A 19,613-nucleotide genomic window follows, 5' to 3' on the forward strand; every position below is an offset into this window, starting at 1 on the left:
TTTGGGTTCTCTTTGGTTGTGTGCTTCAGGTTTTTACTCTACGAGAAACAAGAGCTTTTATTTTATAAGCTATGGAAATGGAACTACACACAAAAGTCAAAAACAGAGTCCAAGTTTTTGAAACACACACTAACTTATGTTTATGTATGTCACTTTGTTTTAAGAGGTTGAGATTGAAATTGAAAGTAAGAGCTCAGCTTAGTTCTCTTAAGGTCTCCACATCTTATACATAATGTCAAACTGTCTTTTATGTTCAATAAGCCTGGCTTAGGAAAAGTAAAAGATGTGTTTTTCCTTGATTTTGTAATTCTTGTAATTTAAATTGATAAAAAATCAGAAACTTAATATCAAATCAAAAATGCAACAAGCTATAAGTCCAACTTAAGAGAACTTGCATTTATAAGAGACTCTTTTCATCATTTTGAGAAGTATTAAGTTATTAAAAAAGCTTAGATAGAAGTGAACTTGTTATAGGGTAAGTTAGAGTATGTTTGGTAGTTTTTCTCATGAGACATGCGCATTTTTTCCTACGTGTATTAAGGCTCTGTCAAGGATACGCATCAAGATAACACAGTGGCGGGTAGGTAGGTATCGCCACTGACAACAAAAAAACAACAACATAAAAGTTCCACAAATGTGAGGTTAAGGAGCACCAGTCACAGACACATCCTTACTGTCATTAACCACCCACCATGGGCTGTGGAGGGCACCTAAAATGACACTTGATATCCCTACGAATAAGAATACGATTATGTAAAGCAGTAGTAAACAGAGAGAGAGAGAGAGAGAGAGAAATTCAAAAATCTCTAAAAACTGTGGAAATTCGAGGAAAACCAAAGGATATTTTTGTGTGTTCCTTTTGCCTCTGGAAACACAACACCACAAGCTGAAAAGAGAGAAGATTTTTCAGTTATCATCAGTTTTAACAGCTTATGCTCTCTACACTCTCCCAAACCCGATAAGGGACGTAGCGTGGACGTGGACGTGGAAGTGTGGAACACACAAACACAAAGTGTCAAAAATAGAGCATTTGTGCAGAGGATAAAAAGGATGCATTTTTGTTTGACGATAAGAAATGATATGATATGAAGTACTGACCTAGTTTTTGGTCTTTCTCTTTGTGATTTAAAGGGAATGTAGCATGATTATGCATGAGAAGCAAGTGTTGCAGGAAAATTCGTTTTGCATTAAAATTAAGGAATCTTTTTTGTTTGACTTTAATTTTTCACTAAGTTTTCTTATACCTATAGTTACCTAGATATGTATGTATATGACAAAATAGAAGGAAAATGGTCTGCAATTGAAATTAAATGTGGTTTTAAAGAGGGCGGGGTAGAATAGAGTTGCAGGATGTATTTCGTTTTAGTAAAATATTAAAGTCAAAAATGGGATTTAATTTGATAGTTTAATTTTTGCTGCAGGGTGAGATTAATGGGGATGAAAATTGTATTTGGTCTAGAAAATCATATGGATTTTTATATTTTTTCTAAATAACGATAAAAATTTCTTAAGATCTACTCGTGTTTTTATCTCTTGTTAACTTTATTTAGAAAGTAATTGCAAAAGGTTAGATTTGTCGTATTGAAAATGTTGACATTTCTCGACGTTTTAAAGTTTCTAAATTACAGATTTGTGTGGAAATGTTTGTTTGTGCGTTTTTGCGTACGTTCTTTGTCCATATCTCAAGAACCAGTAGAAATATCGACTTGAAACATAAATGTTCTGATACAAAATTAATAACACATAAAGATGTGTGTGTGTGTGTGATTGTTTTACTATTCAAGAAAAGTAAAAATATAGGTTGACCCTAGATAGCTCATGAACCCATAACGCTAGCAACTTAAACTAAATTTTATATGATATAATTTGGCGTGCTACTTAATACACTTCGTGTCACATGAATAGGTATATGTTTTTCAGTTTTTATTTTTCCGACATTTCTTAAACCCTAACGATTCTTGGAAAACCCCAAATATTGCAAGCAAACATTTTGATAAATACAAGTTTATTTTGGTTTTTCCGAAGAGAGAAGTGTACTAATGCTTTAGTTTAACCCCTTACGACTTTATTCAAACTTTCTTTAAAAACAGGCAAATTTCTCAGTATATGGAAGAAGACATTTCTAACACCAATTTTCAAGAAAGGTAACAAGTCCGACTACAGGCCTATTGCAAAGGTTTCTTGCATTCCTAAAGTATGTGAAAGAAATGTTTGTGAAAGTGTCACATGGTTTTGTGAAAAAAAGGTCAACCGTTACTAATCTCCTCACATTCTCAAACATATGTTCAAGCGCTTTAGTACAAATTTATGAAGTTAACTGTGTATACACTGACTTTTCTAAAGCTTTTGACCAACTAAGCAACGGAATAATTTTATTTAAATTGAAAACAGATTCTATGAGGTAAAATTTAGAAATTGTCTTTAAGAACCTTTTGTTGCTCAATCTGGTGTTCCCCAGGAAAGCTATCTTGGCCCTTTTCTGTTCATCCTGTCTATTAACGATGTATCGTCATGTCTACTTTCAAGTGAACTTCTCATTTTTGCTGACGATATGAAGATTTTCAAAATAATAAAGTCCACCAATGAACGTATTCTTTTACAAGCCGACATTGATAGTTTACTTTTTGGTGTGGGAAAAATAGCCTTTTACTCAACCCTTTAAAATGTCAGACTATAACTTTCACTAAAAAACTAATCAGTAACGTATTTGACTGCTGTATATCACAGCAAAAACTGTGTCGTGTCTCCACATTTAAAGATTTAGGTGTACATTTCTGTTCCAACTTAGAGTTTAGACAACACATTAATTTTATTTTTATTAAGGCAAGTTCTATGCTTGGTTTTAATAAAACGCTGGGCAAAGGAGTTCAATGATCCCTATGTTACTCTTTTTTTGTACCATTGCCATGTTCGTCCTCATCTTGAATATGCTTATCAGGTATGGACTCCCTATAACGAAATTCATAGAAAACGTATTGAATCAATTCAACATAATTTCATTCGCTTTGCCCTAAAAGGTCTTCCTTGGGAAGACCCTTATGATCTGCCTCCTTATGAACATCGTATTCTACTTCTTCAAATGCAATCTCTCCATCAAAGGTGTGTTAATAATGACTTAGTATTTTTTAATCAACTCATCAATTGTGAAATTGATGCACCTTATTTGCTATCTTGTTTACATTTGAATTACTGAGGCGGAACTAATCACCTGCGTACTTTTGACTTTATACATATTCACTTCCATAGAACTAACTATGAGAAGAATGAAGCTTTAAGTCGAATGAGCATTTTATATGACTTAAACTGTACATCAATAGATTTAAAATTAAATAAGGTGGGATTAAAATCATAGTTTAGAACCAGTGCTCCACTATCGTTAACGTTCTCATTTTATTTTTTGTTCTGTAATAGTTACGAGTAAATCTTAATTTTGTTTTGTATTTTGTGCGTGTGTAAGGCTTTAATTGTATTGTCATCTTACTAACAACAAACACATGCACTTATGATGAGCCTCTGATCATAGTTTGACGCTTGCTATAAGCTTACTACTTTCTGAAATTCTGAAGTGTAAAAAAAAAAGAAGAAGGTCATAAAACGTTTTTTGTGTCACATGAAGATCTTAATTTACCTGAACGACGCTTTAAAGTAAATAAAATGACAAAAAATCTTATCTTAATTCTCTATTAATTTCATAGATGAAAACAATTTTTAGTAATGTGTGCTGCCTTCTGATTTCTGAATTATTTCAAGTTACCAGGACCGTTTTATTACTTGAATTTTGTCTTCGATTTTTTGGTTTTGCGGTCTTCCTTTGTAGATTTTCTTTTTTACATTTTGTCCATGATGTTCAGGTCAGCAGAATATGGATGCAATTGTAATAGGTTCAAATTTCGCCCTTTATTCAGACTTTTCTTTTCCGTGCGGTATGAATTGGTGCATTATCTTGTTCGAAAGTCCATCGTTGTCCACGAAATAATATAGAAAACTGGGGAGAAGATAATTCCAGGATCGATTTTTGAGTCAAACGCCTTCTTTGTTGTGCTGTTTTTCAACATAGATTTATTTCTTTCTTAAATCATGGAAAAAGCAGATATATTTATCAGTTCCGTTTTTTTCAATCGAAAAAGACGACGGTATGCCAAGCTGGATTCCACCTGATTTGATTTGTGACGTATATGGCATACTTTTTGTATCATTCAAGCAACAGTCGATCTACTAGTATTACCCCCAACTTCTGCCTCGAATTTACTAAGGGAAAGCCTTTAATTTTAAGCAGTTCTCAATTTCTCATTATCGCCAGCTTTTTCGGAAATGATGTGGCTTTCTTGACTCTTCTTATGTGTTTTTTTTCCATACAGCTCTGGGTCCTTGAGGTAGTTATGTACAATATGAAGTTTTTCTAATTTGGTGGCTTTAAAACGGATGATTTCGCGAGATCCCGGTAAGTTCGAAATAATCAGAGCATGCTTTTATCTAGATTTAAACACGCTAATTAAAGTTAATTTAGATGTTGTCCCCATTTATGTGACACAAAACACAGGCACTTTTTATGACCTTCTTTAGAAAAACTATCCATTATAAGCCCAAAATTATGCTTACAATATAAACTTAATATACTCCTTATTCCTTCTACATTCGGGTTTTACAAAAACCCTTGGGGCTTAAAAAACATCGACAAATAAAAAACAAAAAAAGTTTGTCCCTATTTATGTGACACGAAGAGTATATACAGTTTGGAAACAAATTAATTAATAGTTTATTTAGATTAAATTTGTGTTTCTTCGAATATTCTGTGAAAAGGAAATTCTTTAATTCAAAAATAATCTTTTATACCGAAAAAAAAGCATTTTAAAAATTTGGTAAAACTTTAATAAAAATCGAAATAACGTTTTTTTTAATAAAACATAAGCAAACATTTCGAAAAGTTGGTAAAAATTAAGTTTTGATTCGAATATCTTTTCAAAAATTAATAATAATGGTTTCAAATTCATTCCATCTAAAAAATGCTTTCAACATTCAATAAATAAAATTTCTATAAAATTTAAACTGTAAGTTTTTTCATATAAATTAAAATAATAAGAAAATTCTAAACATGTAAACATTTATGTTCGAGTCTCGATATCTCATAAAAAATCATGGTATTCATTATGTGCTTAATTTTGTTGTTAACATAAGATGGTAGTCTTAGGTTAATCTAAATTGATTTTTAACGAACACAAATCTGATAAGATTTTCCACTTTATTGCATAAGTTTTACTTTTAACTCTTTTAAATGAAGGCTGGACCAAGTACATGGTATGAATTGGAAATCCATCGCTTTTTTAATCTTTCAATCGCGTTGGACAATCTCATACAATTTTGACGAAAGGGGGTGTGATGAGCATTAAATCTCTTACAGTTTGGTTCTATAAGCATAGATTACATCAACAGAGTTTTTAGTAATTTAACGATATTCACCATAAAAGCTGTTTGTCTGTCAAAAACAACTAAAACCTTTTTTAATATCTTGAAGGTTTGCACAAAATTACAATTTAGAAGAACTTTAATAATGTTTGGAATGACATATATTAATAAGATCTTTTCTGAGAGATATAAATTTTAAAAAATCTACTTTTTGAGTTCAATTTGCATTAGATGCTCTGGATCTGAAATTTAAACATACATTATAACAATACAAATGTCCCAGAAATAGTGACATTTTCGCAACATGTATGGCTAATTAAAATACTTAATGTAGGTTTTATATTTATTTTATATAAAAGCTTTGAATATGTCAGGAGAAACGAGTAAGTAATCCGCATGTATACATTAAAAAGCCGATACACTCCAAAACGAGTCACTGTTTGGTCGATTCTGGTCCAGGGACATAATTTTTTCATTTTATTCGAAAATGAGCAAGAAGTGGCCGTTATACAGTCAATGGCGATCGTTATCGAGCCTGTTGAACGAATTTTTGTTCACAAAAATTGAAGAGGAGGATACTGACCACATTTGGTTTCAACAAGACGGCCAAACAGACGAAGCTACACTCGATGTTTTTATAGCATTTTCAAAAAAAAAAAAGTTATTTTGAAAATCTAAATCTAAACAGATAGATGTCATGGTTGTTTTTTTTTTTTTCTTAAATAGTCTAAAAATACATTCATACAAATAAATAGCTTTGTAGAAAAAAAGGTTAAATGGTTTAAAGAACTAAAATGATTTCACTTACTTAAATAAAATTAAAAAATATATAGAATGCCTAGTGCCTTACAACTCTCAACTATTCCTTTGTGTCAGCCATTTCAGATATGAAAGGAACGTATAGTTTTGTTTTATAATTACTCTGCACCGCTCTGGATATGCCATTGGTCTTGGCCAAACTAATAGGAGTTAAATACTGTTGCTTTTTATCACAAATATTTCTAGAGAAATATATAAAATAAATGTTCGTACTGTAATTTCATTCTAATCTAATCTAATTTCCAATTGTTAATGTAAACTTTAATTAAAAAAACTAAGTTAAAGTAAAGTATATATAACACTATTTTCCTGTGCCTTTTTGCTGACAAAAAAAAGAGTGAATCAAGTTTTGGATCCTTGGGAATTTCTTTGAATATTTTTCTATCTAGGGTGAGTAAAGTTCTTTTCGTCGGTTCTTTAATACTCGAGCCACAAGAAAAAAATTATTAATATAAAAATATAATAAATTCGTAATCGTTTCTTTCATTTACAAGTTGCAAAATCAAGCTGCTTTTTTCGTTAATTTTTTAGGTTTTAAAACTAAAAATTATTATTCTAGTTATTTCGATATTAAAAAGAAAAACCAACAATAATTTCAAAGAAATATTGCAAACTTACAGTGCGCTCTTATTATTTTGTCGTGAATAAAAGTTATACTTTCATATATTATTGTGGAAATTTGTCGGTGATTATAGAAAATTTTGATCCAAAAATAAATGATAAAAAAAAGGAAAGCTTATTACGATGGAATTTGAAAGTAAAGAAAATTTATTGATTCCCTTATATAATTTTGGCTACCACTGTATATTTTATAAACAGTGAATATATGCACAACATCACAAAATCTTAAATCATGGTTTTCCGCGTATACAATATAATGGTAATATATGAAAATATAATGGTATAATTGGAGGTAGCAAAAGAGATCAAATATCTAGGCTTGAAATTGAATCCAACATTAAATTTCAAAATTCATTTATCGGAGAAAGCCCAAAGCTTACAAAGTTAATAAATTCAACATGGAAAAATATCTGCTCTGAAAAACAAATTAATTTATCTACAAAATACAAAATATTTAATTCGGTAGTGAAATCTCACTCTTGTATGTTGCTCAGGTTTGGAGATCAGAAGAATATGAAGAAATCGGAAACTTTTATTGGAATTTTATGAAGAAACTTTTAAACCTTAATCTGAATACGCCTATTTATTCGATATATTTAGAAAAAGGACTGCCAAAACTTCTAACAAGCACCCTGAAGTCTCAAGCTATATACAAGTCTGCAGCAACCATCAGAGCACAAGACTTTCGAAAAAACTTCTTTTATATTAGCTGAGAAACAAAGACTGGTGGTTTGCAAGATGGCAATCTGTTGGCAATGAGCGTGGAGTGAGATTGGATGCTGATTTCACCAACATGAACCATGTGAAAGATCAAATGTACAGCATCATGGAGAAAAATGAGGAAACAAGAAGCTCAAGACTCATTCAGTAGAATAATCTACGGTCAGCTCAGCTATAATCTAGGTGCTAGAAATTATTTCTAGGATTCACTGAGTTATGAAGAGATATCCCTAATCTTTAAAGGAAGATGTGAAGTTCTCGACTTAAACGGAAGTCCTTATAAAGTAGTTTTAACCAATTCTGAACGCTGTGCAACTTAGAATCAAAATTGTGTACATTTCATTCGTATCTGTCCAATGTTCAAAACTCAAACTCTTTGCACCAATTCCTTTTTTAATTATATTTGGTTTAAATTCTCCGTGAATAAGCAATCATTCACTACTGCTTCCTTTATCGAAGCCCTAATTTAGACAGAGTATATACTTCTCGTGAATTGGATGCTTTGTCTAATTTCATCCAAAGAATTGTTTCGTCCTATCCTCGCACTGAAATCGTTGTTACGGTCGATTTCAATGTACACAATTCTTCATGGCTTCAACATTCAGGCCAGACAACACCCGATGGAGTGTGTGCAGAAATCTTCGCTGAGTTGAACCACCTAACTCAGCTTGTTAACGAGCCCACACGAATATCGGACGTTGAAGGTCACGCAGAAAACACTCTTGGCTTGTTTCTTATTTTGACCTGATAAGTACACTATTAGTGTTCTATCTTCTCTAGGCACATCTGTCCATTGTGTTATATCAGCAAATTTCTCGTGTCAAAACTGTTCAGTTAAAGAAAGAGCTCCTAAGAGAACCGTTTGGCAATACGAGAAAGCCAACTGGGAAAGCCGGAAAAAGTTCAAACAAGCCAGGAAGGCCCGCAACGCCTATATTCGTCGGACCAAATTTTTACATGACCAAAAGTTACAGCAAAAAATACTGCAATTTCAATGTCAATGGCAGTAAAAATGTGGCTCCCTGAAATTACGCCATAGGAAATTACGCCAAAAACTGTTTTGGAAAAAAAGCCCAAATAATTTTGGTGTAAAAAAATAGGAAAAAGCGCCCAAAAACAAAAAGGAAAATACGCCAAAAAGTGTGGAAATTAAGCCAAACTTTTGGAAAAAGAGCCAAAATACTAAAATGGAAAAAACGCCAAAAAAAATAAGAACTTTTTGGTGTAATTTCCAAATTAGTATTGAAAATTAAGCCTTTAAAGAATGGACAGAGCTTTTTCTGGCTTAATTTCCAAAATTAATTTGGAATTAAAGCCCAAAAAGTCTATGAAAGAATCTCAACGTACGACGTAACATGGAGCGGCGCGGTGCAACCCGCGAACGCGACGCGTACGCGCTGCCTCCCCCGCCGTTGATTATATCATAGGTACTTGTGCATTTGTTTTGTAGAACACATTTTCTTATAATTTTGTTTATTTCAATTTGTCAATTTTTGTATAGGTATTAAATGTAAACCTGAAGGACATCTGCCACATTTTCCCTCCCGACAACACGGACATTGGTCAACGAAGTTCTTTGCTTTTACACACAATCCATCACTTTTTACTTTCATTTTAGCACCACAATTGTTAATATAACAAATGTAATGAACATCTTTTTTATACACACATTTTTTTTTGTGTATTTGTTTTTGTTCTGTTACGTACAAAAGTTTGCTATTTTTTTGTTTACCACTTATAATTTCATAATCAAAACTTTCCATTTTGTCCATCGCTTTATCAAAATGCTCTTCTACTAATGGTAGGGAAACAACAAACTATCAATCACTACTGATCACGTTAAAAAATTTAACAAAATATGCTCTTCAAAATTCGTGAAAAACATGTAAAATACTGTTATTTGCCGTTATATAATTTTGTATACCATATGAATACATTCGACAAACATGTACTTTTTTGTTTTTGATTTGGAAGAACGAACGGTTAATTTTCTGGCTTTTTTTCCTTATTTGATTAGGAAAAAAGCCAAAAAGTTTGTTTTGTGGCGTTTTTTGCTTTAAGATTTGAAAAAAAACTAAAAAGTTTATTTTTGGTCGTTTTTTCCTTTTTTGTTTGGAAAAAAAGTCCAAAAGCAAATTTTTGGCGTTTTTTCCAAACAAAAATTGTTTGGCCTTTTTTCATTATTCTAAAAGGAAAAAACGCCAAGAAATTTTCGGAAAAAATAGCCAAAAAATCCGGAATTAACACCAAACTCTTTGGGTTCTTTTTCCTAGGAAAAAAAGCCAAAAAATTGTATGGAGAATTTTTGGCGTTTTTTCCATTTTATTTTTTTGGCGTAATTTCCTATGGCGTAATTTCAGGGAGCCAAAAATGTTTGGTCATTTGTAAAAAACATGAGGAATTCTTCCTCTTCTTCGGTTTCTACGCTCGTTGTCAATGACACTCCTTTTGTTAGCTCTTTAGAGAAAGCAAATCTCTTTGCTACGCAGTTCGCCGCACATTCTACGCTGCGAGTGAGTGTCATGACTCCGCCTGTACTTGAGCGAGTTAGTGATGCTATGGGACCAATCTCAAACTTGTACTGTGGCAAGAGTCCTAAGAGATCTAAACACACATAAATCCGCTGGTCCGGATGGTATCCCCGCTATAGTTCTGAAGAGGTGTTCTTCAACGCTGGCAAAACCCTTGCGTAAGCTTTTTCATCTGTCCTACTCCTCAGGTCTCGTCCAGAGCGGATGGAAAACCGCACTTGTCCAGACTATTCCCAAAAAAGGCGAATCTTCCCACCCTCTAACTACCGACCGATTGCACTTACATCCCTTCTTTCCAAGGTCATGGAAACGCTGATTAATTATCAGCTCACTAAATATCTTCGCTTTCGTAGCAATAGGTCTACTGGTGATCTCATGGTTCATCTCACCGAACAGTGGAGCAAATATTTACATCGTTTTGGGGAAAGTAAGATTATTGCACTTGATATTTTAAAAGCATTTGATAGGGATTGGCATCAGGCTCTCTTATCGAAAATGCGTACATTCGAAAACCATAAAATAAATGCTCGTGTGCCCCAGGACTCTGTTTTATCTCCAACAATCTTTCTCATTTTTATTAATGATCTTCTGTCTGCAACATCTAATCCAATACATTGTTTCGCTGACCATAGTACTCTTAGCTTTTCATAATCGCTTCAGACTCACATCACTCTTCTTCAAATGTGGAACTGCAACGAAAAATTATGATAAGCTCATTAAATTCCGACCTTAACAGCATTGTACAATGGAGAATAAGAAACCGCGTGGAATTTAATGCTTCGAAAACCCAATGCTGTCTTGTATCGTTAAAGCGAGATATACCCCCATTGCCATTATCCATGGATGGCACTTGCATCAATGAGACTGAACACCTCGATATTCTCGGTATGTGTGTCACCAACCACCTCTTGTGGAATGATCACATACGCGATGTCAAAAATGCCGCAAAGTGTTTGGGTTTCCTTAGTCGATGCAAGAAATATTTCGCCCCTTCTGATCTGGCTGTTATCTACAAGACTTACATACGTCCAAAGCTTGAGTATAACTCCGTTCTCTGGGCTGGTGCTCCTGCAACTTACTTAATGCTCTTGGATAGTATTGAACGTAGAACATTTAAATTGATAGATGATAATATCATCATAAGTTTATTTACTTCTCTTGAACATCGTCGTAAGGTCTCTTGTCTGACCCTTTTTTACCGTTATTTTAACGGCTATTGGTCTAGTGAAATAGCCAGTTGCATTCGTCCCCTTAAACAGTTCAATCATAATACTCGCGCTTCTAGGAATGCTCATCAGTATACCCTCGAGCCCAACTTCGGTCGTACAGTCAAAAACAGATATTCGTTCTTTAGCCGTACTACTCGAATGTGGAATGCCTTACCACACTCTTTCTTTCCTAGTCATTGCAATATTCAGGAATTCAAAACCACCGACATCTCCTTTTAAACCCTCTCTCCTCTTCCTAGTGCTCAAACTGTGCCTCTGCATAATGAGGGTAGTAATATCCCCTTGAGTGTGTGTTTATTATAAAAAAAAGACCCTACTTTTTTGGGGAAAACACTCTTACCCTACAAGAGACTATAAACATCCTTAACGAACATGATTCAAAAACATTAAGTACATTTTTGAAAGTTATTTACAAGTATGGATTGTTATTAGTAACAGAATTCTATTAAATTCAAAACATACCAAATCTAAATATTCTTGATTTTTTGTCAAAAAATTGTATACAATTTTGTAAATTAATATAAATAAAGGAATTACTTACAGTTTACAATCATATTGAAAACTAACAACAAAAAACTCTAAACGCCCCTAAGGTAACCCTATGCCTTGAATCTAATATATACAACTTAACATTATTATTTCATTGATAAAATAGATACAGCCATAAACAGAATAAGTCTCCACTTCTCATTTCTCTTCACTCTAATCGTCTCTTTTAATTTTGTCTCTTTTCTCTCTTAACCAATTAATTTAAACCAAAATCCACCTAAAAGAGAGCATGCACTTTGCGCAGTATCAGAATTCAAATTCAGAAAACTTTACAAACTGCACATTGAGCATATGTAAGCTTTATCTCCATAAAAATAAGAAACCTTATATTTCAAAAAAAAACCTCTTTTGACAGACGAACATAGTATGTAAATAAAATGCGTATATTCATAATAAAGTCACTCTCACTGAACAAATACAATGGTAATGGCAACACAAAAATTGTTGCATCAACAATATTTTGCACGTTCTTTATCTAGATAGAATTTTTTTTTGGCGATAGATAAGCCAAAACGCATACTTCGGTGTTTACCTATAAAATGCCTATTTTCAGTTATTCAAATGACTCACCACAAGTCACGTTCAACAATAATTGATAGATCGCCAAAAGAACCTATAAATAGTTGCAACAAGCAGCACCTTCGTCATGTTATTTGTTTATTTTATGTGCGTTGAACTTTGCGCTCTGATGACGATTACTGTTGCAATGCAAATGAGTAATGTGTTCCCTATGCTGTTGTTGTAAGTTTACATACCTAAGAATGAGGTGGGAGATTGCCAGTGGCAGTTACCAGTGAACTTAACGCAATATTTTGCCGGCAATCGGTGGTAATTACTAATGGCGTCGATGTAAACAGCTATGCCCTAGCCGCACAGGTTTTTGGTCTGTTTGGAGGCTATATTATAGTACTTATAGATATGATAGTGGTGTCGGTGTGTGGTATGTTTGGATTAAGCTTGCAAATCTTTTTGGATGAACTCTAATATATTTTTTTTACCTTAAAATGGCGATTTCGAAGTCCCGAAGAATTGTGGCTGAGACCAAAAACCCTTCCGTGCATAATTACTATCCAAGGGCCATTACAGGAGTAATATAGCATTTTTGCTATTCAGCTGCCAAAACGAGATTATTTTCAGCGTTAAATTAAATGAGATCTTTTTAACGGAAATAAAGAAAGACTCTTGTTATCCGGAAAGAGGGTGGTTAAAGAAGCATGAAGCATTAAGATGAGACTTAATGACGTTTGTATGTGCATATGCATAAATAGCATATAGTTAAACACCTTTATTAAGTTCCATGGCCGAAGCCCAGACCATGACATATAGCGATTCAGATGGATGATTTTATGTTACTTTATAGGGAAAGTATTGCTGAAAAAAGGTTATGTTTTCATTTGGTTTGACTTAATAGTGATGGACTATGGACAGGTTTTTTTTGGCAATGGTGGATTCAGGGGAGTCGTAGGGGACATGACTCCCCACTGGGGGATAATTTGTTTGTTTTTTTTCTAGGAATTTCTTTCATTAAAAAAAATCATGCGTTAATGGATATTATCCTCATTATATTTTGGATTATTTGTTTTCTTTGTATGGAACCAAAATTTGTAATTTACTTCCTTAAACATTGCTGCTAAAAGTACTACTTTTAACTGAGGTCTGGAGCAAGAACAAACAAACAAATTTCTAAAATTAAATTTTAGGGTTAAGGAACAGAACCTTTAGAGCCTTTTTCGCCGAGAAATCGCTGATGATTTCGTTGAAATCCAGTTCTGGAGAGAAAGCTTCGATAAACGGTTTTGTCCCATCGTTGTTTGAAGCTTTTTTTTATAATTTTCATTTTTGAAAATGAGCGCTCTCCAGTTTAATTTGTTACCATCAAAACAAAATACATTCACAATGCAATTTCGAGGTTTGGGGATGTAGCTCTGAAATTTTTACTTTACAGCTATTAATCTGTTCCATATTTCTTTCTTATAGGTACGAGTCAATCAAAAACACAAATTGAACTAACTCATTACCAAGACTAGGCGCAAAATCATCAGGATACACTTCCACCAATGTCTCTGTTGCAGCGTGCACATTTTCAGCATCCATCTTTTGGATGTGATTCAGGAATTCTAGTATCGAACATACAGCTTCATAGGTAAGAAAAACAGATAGCTGGTCAATCACTGGGATAAAGGCGGATACTTTGGATTTTTCCTTGGGTGATAGATTTGATTCTAGTACACGCATTGCAGATTCAATAATCATTTTCGGGTCTTGTAACATCTTGTTTGTAGCGTTGAATCGCTCCAAGATATTGTTCTAAAATGTTACAAGCAAAGCGGTTTCGCGACCACTCATCTTCTGTAGAAGGGGCGTTCCTTCATTCCTCATGATGTCTTTTTGCTCTTTATTGAAATATATGCTGGATAGAGCTTCTTCGATTTCCGAATAGACGTTGACTAAGGCTTTCATAGCTTCAGCTCGACAAGACCAACGAGTGTCGCTGAGCTTTTTCAAGCCTAAAAACTGGCCGCTTTTCTTCTTCTTTCTCAATCAGAATTCGGTGCCACTCTGTACTGGCTGTGAAAAATGTGTACAAATTCTGCACGAAATCAAAGAATTGAACAGCCGGTGGACAAATTACCAATAAGTCAATAATAATTGTTATTTCGAGAATTGAAGAACACCGATTCTTCATATATAACGATTAATTTATATGTAATTTTATATATAAGAAAACAATATTGTCGAGACACGGAATCGAATACTCAACCTCCAAGATTGCGGGCAAGTACCACCCCACTCAGCCATTAACCGATTGGGGTACTCCCTCAAGATGGGTAGTGAATTAGAAGTGCTTCTTATAAGGGCCATTCGAGTTTTCATATTTGACTTATTGCCTGATTGGAGTGAACAATGAATTGGAATTCCAGCCCCATTTTAAAAACACAGTCCAAATCACCAACTTTTAACCAATGGACGATTCAAGGGGGTTCATGTGAACCATAAAGCTTATACGTTTAAGTTGTGAAAGTAAAGATTTCAACTGAAGTTTTTTTTTAGTTATTTAACGACATTCACAAAAAAGTGGTATACTGTCAAAAACAACTAAAATTTTCAATTTGATATTAAGTTGCCTTTAAATTCCTGAAACTCTCCTTAAATTCCGTCTTATTTTTTTTTACACACATAAATAGTGAATGGTCGGAAGAAAGCAAGCCCGATGATTGGAATATCAGCATAGTGTGCCCGATACATAAGAAAGGAGACAATCTAAATTGCGCCAACTACAGAGGCATTAGTGTGCAATAACAGTGCCGTATTATGTGAGCGTCTGAAGAAGTTCGTCAACAACCATATAGGTCCTTATCAGTGTGGCTTCAGACCAAGAAAGTCCACTATCGACCAATTATTCACACTACGGCAGATATTAGAAAAAAGTCAGGAGCTTCAAATCGTCATCCTTAGGGAAGAGCTCTACAGAGCCATGTCTAGTTTTGGCATCCCTGTCAAACTTATCCGTTTGTGCAGAATGACGATGGAGAATGCACGCTGCTCTATCAAGGTCGGAAAAGATCTTGCCGATGCATTTGTTGTCAAAAAAGGTTTTTAGACAAGGCGATGCACTGTCATGCGACTTCTTCAACATCGTTGTGGAAAGAATTGTTCAAAACTCAACAACACTAGAGGCACAATCTTCCTAAGCGCCGCTATAAACACAGACAACGACGCCAGAGCTGAAATCAAACGAAGAATAACTCTTGCAAATCGCTGCTTCTTTGGACTTAGAAGGCAATTGAGAGCATCTAAAATAACCATCTATAAGACACTCATCATCCCGGTTCTCATTTAAGGCGCCGAGTCCTGGACTCTGTCAAAGAAAGATGAGAGCATCTTAGGATGTTTCGAGAGAAAAATTCTTCGGGTGATTTTTGGTCCCGTACGCATAGATGGAGAATGGAGGAGAAGTTTAAACGATGAACTGTACAGGTTGTACAGCGACACTGACCTAGTAAGCAGAATAATAGTCCAACTTCTTAGATGGCTGGGTCATGTAGAGTGAATGGACATCAACGCTCCAGCTCAAAAGGTCTTCGAATCCAATCCCGAGGGACGGCGGCGCAGTAGAAGAAGACCGTGACTCAGGTGGGGCACTCAGGTGGGTGAAGAGCTAGGGACTGAGCTGGCTGGAGACGCATGTTGGTTGAGGCCCAGGTCCGCCCCGGACTGTAGCGCCACCTTGAGTTAGTAAGTAACATAAATAGTGAACATTGAAGTAATTTTAACTTCCGACATTGAGAACCTACATATGTACATATATTTATGGCAAAAATTGCACTAGTACAAAATTTCAAACCCGACCTTTTAGCAAAACATGACATTACGAAGGTAGGAAAGCTGGAAAAGGTTAGTCCTTCGATTCCATCCGTCTTTTTTTCCTGGGAAATTAAGGCTTTTAAGCCACTTATAGTAAGTAAGGGTTTTTTTTTCATTTTCTTAATACGAAAAATAACAGCAGTCACCATACAAAATGTTTGGTTCCAAATCAAGAATTCGAATTTTTTCACAAATTAATCGATACATTTTTTTAAAACTTTCTCCAAATTTTGTATTTTTAATTGGCTACTTTCTACACGAAAAACATATTTGGTACCCTTCATAAAAGCGTTATTTTGTTTTCTCAGAAACTATTGGACCGATTTCAATAATCTTCTTTTTCTGTACAAGCTCTTGTCGATGATCAAGTGATAAAACTAGCGACGATGATGATTTTTGATGATCAAAAATGTCATATTTTTTTTAGATTTTTAAAAAGATATACTTTTTTTTACAAAACTCGATAGCTCAGAAAAATTGGTAAACATTTTTTAACGAAATTTCAATGAAAAATGTGAATTTATAAGCATTTTATTTAGTGCTTACCAAAAATTACAGTGATTGTCGAAAAAAAAAAAAACAAATTAAGTTAATCTTGGTTTTTTGAGAAATAAAATGGCATTTAAATTTTTGAGAAAAACTTATTTTACAAGTACATTTTTAAACCTTGAAATAAAGAAAATATTTTTAAACAGACTTTTTGGAAGAAATTAGGAAGTTCTAGCGACCCAGTCGTGCATTTTATTTCTTTAGAAATTGAATCTTTTTTAAGAGAATTTGCTTTAGATGCTCTAGAACTTTGGTTTAAACACGAATTTCAAGAATATAAATGTCCCAAAAACAGCAAAAGTGACATTTTTGTTAAACAAATGGCTTATTGAAAAACACAATGAATGTGTTATATCGCTTTGTATAAAAGTTTTAAATCTCTTAAAAACTAAAGTGAAAAGAGATTCTGAAACTCGTAATTACGAGTATCACACAACAGTTTCTTCCCAACTTATTTGTTTAATGTAATTTGGTTTTTAATGCACCTATTTCCTTAAATTCAAGAACGAAACATTTTTCTCTCTACAATTTTTAAGCTTTATTGACTTCTTAAATATCGAAACATTTTCAAGCATCAGCTCCAATCTTCGAATAAACAGACTGACAACGATAGTAATAATAGACTATCGGAAATTGAGTTCTAAATAACTACTTACAAAATGCTAGAAAATGTTTAATATCATATTCTTTCTCATTTTCTGGGTTTTTGAAATTTAGTAGTGTTTTACGCATTAACGTTTCAAGGTTCCAAGCATCTAATTACGTATTTTTTTCTGACGCTGTTAGTACTCTTGTTCTAGAATCTTGATCAGGAATTACTAATATTGATAATTGTCACGCCTTCTTGGACATTTTTATTGACTTAAGTAATCACCTTACTGAACACAGTAATTCCTTTGATTGCTTATATAATTTTGACTTCGGAAGAGCTAATTTACAGCTGTTGTCTGAAGATTTAACCAGTTCTGGAATTGCTGATACTTTAGCATTTTCTGATATTGACGAAGCAGTTTCAATTTTGTATAAGATCCTTAATAATTGTTTAGACATTTTAAGAAATCAAGAAATACTAACTTTAACCACCCTTGGTACACAAAAGAATTTCGTTTACTTCGAAACAAAAGAAATAAGGCTTGGAAAACTTATCTCAATACTCTGTCTCCAATCAACTTCTCTGTTTATGTTGAATTCTTTAATGAATTTAAGTCTCATTCTAATTCTTTATACGCTTGTTATGTTACTGATATGGGCACCTCTTTGAAAGAGAATCCTAAAAATTTGTGAAATTTGTGCACTTAAAGAAAAAATCAGATGGCTTTCCAGTTACTTCACTTACAAGAACCTTTCGTTAGATAAAATTATTGATGTCTGTAACGCTTTCGCAACAAATTTCCGTGAGTCATTTGTTAATAGCCCTCAAGAAGTTGATGAAGTATATTTTCATAATCTTCACTCCTTTTCGCAAAATAGCTGTAGTCACAACCCTGTGCTACAAAGTACGGTCCTTGATCTTTTATCTGCGTTGAATGATGACTGCTCAGCCGGTTCCGATAGTATTCCCTCGGGCTCCCGGAAATTACGCCAGATTTTTTTTTGAAAAAAACGCCAGAAAATTCCTCATACAAAATTCTGTTTTTTTTTCCTAGGAAAAAATCCCAAATTTTTCAGGCAAAATTTCGGAATTTCAGGTGTAGTAATGCTTTAGTTGAATCCCTTACGTTCTTATTTAAACTTTCTCTAAAAACAGGCAAATTTCTCATTATATGGAAGAAGTCAATTCCAATTTGTAAGAAAGGTTACATGGCGGATATAACAAACTACATTTCCATTGCAAAGCTCTTGCATTCCTAAATTGTTTGAACAAGTTGTTTGTGAAAGTGTCTCATTTACGAAAAGCAACATGGTTTTGTGAAAAGAAGATCAACCGGTACTAATCTAATAACATTCTCAAACATATGATCAAACGCTTTAGAACAAGGTTACAAAGTTGACTGTGTATACACTGACTTCTCTAAAGGTTTTGACAAACTAAGCTACGGAATTATTTTAATTAAACTCAAAGCTCTTGGTTTTCCACCATTTTTCTTAGATTGGATCAAATCATACCTTGAAAATGAGGTATAATGTAGAAATTGTCTTTAAGAACCTTTTGTAACTCAATCTGGTGTTCCCCTATGAAGCCATCTTGGCCCTCTTCTGTTCATTCTGTCTATTAACGACGTATCGTCATGTCTACGCTCAAGTGAACTTCTCATTTTTGCTGACGATATGAAGATTTTCAAAATAATAAAGTCCGCCCATGATCGTTTTCTTTTAAAAGCCGACATTGATAGTTTCACATTTTGGTGTTTTAAAAAATAGTCTTGCCCTCCCTCTACCCTTTAAAATGCAAGAAGATAACTTTTACTAAAAAACTAATAGTTAGTGTATTTGATTATTGTATATCACAGCAAAAACTCTGTCGCGTTTCCAGATTTAAAGATTTAGGTGTTTATTTCTGTTCCAACTTAGAGTTTACACATCACATTAATTTTATTGTCAATAAGGCAAGTTCTATGCTTGGTTTTATAAAAAGATGGGCAAAGCAGTTCAATAATCCCTATGTTACTCCTTCTTTGTACAATTGCCATGTTCGTCCTCATCTTGAATATGCTTCGCAGGTATGGACTACCTATTACGAAATTCAAAGAAAACGTATTGAATCAATTCAACATAATTTTATTCGCTTTGCCCTAAAGGGTCTTCCTTGGGAAGATCCTTATGATCTGCCTCCCTATGAACATCGTATTCAGCTTCTTCAATTGCAATCTCTCCATCAATCTGATCC

This window comes from Eupeodes corollae, chromosome 2 (assembly GCF_945859685.1).
Source record: "Eupeodes corollae chromosome 2, idEupCoro1.1, whole genome shotgun sequence".
In the NCBI taxonomy this organism is placed as follows: domain Eukaryota; kingdom Metazoa; phylum Arthropoda; class Insecta; order Diptera; family Syrphidae; genus Eupeodes; species Eupeodes corollae.